Raw genomic sequence first — 1654 nt, 5'->3', positions numbered from 1 at the left:
GGCTGGATTCGAACCCGCCACCTTAGGTGTATGTGGCTGGCGCCTTAGCCACTTGAGCCACAGGCACCGCGCCACTTTTCTTTCTTGATTTGGATGCTGGTTATATAGGGGTACACAGATTGTGAAAATCCATCAAGCTGTACACTTGTAGTAAGTGTACTTTTCTGTGTGGGTTTTAAAAAAAATTTACAGTGCCTTTTAATGAGGGTAGATCCTTGCATGAGAAAGTTATCCAGCTCTGGCCAGGCGCAGTGGCTCACAACTATACTCTTAGCACTCTGGGAGGCTGAGGCAAGAGGATTGCTAGAGACCAGGAGTTTGAGACTAACCAGAGCAAGAGCAAGACCTATTTCTACAAACAACAGAAAAGTTAGCCAGGTGTGGTGGCTCAAGCTTATAGTCTCAACTACTTGGGAGGCTGAGGCAGGAGGATCACTAAAGCCCAGGAATTGGAGGTTTAATGAGCTATGATGACACCACTGCACTCTAGCCCAGGCACCAGAGTGAGACTCTGTCTGAAAAAGAAAAGAAAGAAAAGAACAGAAAGAGAAAGAAAACAATCCCCCTCAAAGGAAACTAAAAATAATCAAAATGATGTTGACCATTCTTAGGGAAAGGAGAGTCTTCCCAGTAAATGGTGCTAGGAAAACTAGATAGCCAAATGTAAAAGATTGAAGTTGGAGTCTTATCTTACATCATATTCAAAAATTAACTCAAAATGGGTGAAAAACCTAAAGGTAAGACTTTGAAGGGGCTGGACATGGTAGCACACACCTACACCTCCTAGCACTCTGGGAGGCCAAGGTGGGAGGATCCCTTGAGGCCGGGAGTTTGAGACTAGTCTGGGCAATATAATGAGACCCTTGTCTCTACGAAAAAAGTTAAAAAAAAAAAAAAAACAACCAGATGGGGCGGGGCCTGTGGTTCAGTGTGTAGGGCACTGGCTCCAAATACTGAGGGTAGCAGGTTCAAACCCGGCCCTGGCCAAACTGCAACAAAAAAAATAGCCAGGTGTTGTGGCGGGCGCCTGTAGTCCCAGCTACTTGGGAGGCTGAGGCAAGAAAATCACCTAAGCCCAGGAGTTGGAGATTGCTGTGAACTGTGTGATGCCACCATGGCATCTGCCAAGGGTGATAAACTGAGTCTCTTAAAAAAGAAAAAATATCAACCAGATGAGGTGGCATACACTTGTAGTCATAGCTACTCAGGAGGCTGAGGTGGGAGATTAGCCTGAACCCAGGAGTTCAAGACTGCAGTGAACTATAATTGAGTCACTGAACTCCAGCATAGGTGACAGAGTGAGACAGTCTCTAAAAAAGAAAGAAAGAAATGAATAAATAAATTAAAATGTTAAGAAGAAGTAAAACTGCCCTTTTGGCTCTCTGAGCACCACGCTGTCAGTTGGCAAGAACAAGTCCCTTACGAAAGGTGGAAAAAAGGGAGCCAAGAAGAAAGTGGTTGATCCATTTCCTAAGGAAGACTGGTATGATATGAAGGCGCCTGCTGTGTTCAATATAAGAAATGCCTGAAAACACCACCAGGACTCAAGGAACCAAAATTGCATCCGATGGCCTCAAAGGTCATGTGTTTGAAGTGAGTCTTGCTGATCTGCAGAATGATGAAGCTGCATTTAGAAAATTCAAGCTGGGCTTGG

The 1654-nt window shown here is 44.7% G+C and overlaps 1 pseudogene; it reads left to right on the top strand.

The window, feature by feature from the left end:
• Positions 1–1654, top strand: part of LOC105887611 — a 4442-nt pseudogene that overhangs the window by 1923 nt on the left and 865 nt on the right.

The sequence above is a fragment of the Otolemur garnettii genome, unplaced genomic scaffold (assembly GCF_000181295.1).
Source record: "Otolemur garnettii isolate 467f Iridium unplaced genomic scaffold, OtoGar3 scaffold00100, whole genome shotgun sequence".
Taxonomy (NCBI): Eukaryota; Metazoa; Chordata; class Mammalia; order Primates; family Galagidae; genus Otolemur; species Otolemur garnettii.
This window is presented reverse-complemented; position numbering and strand designations above follow the sequence as displayed.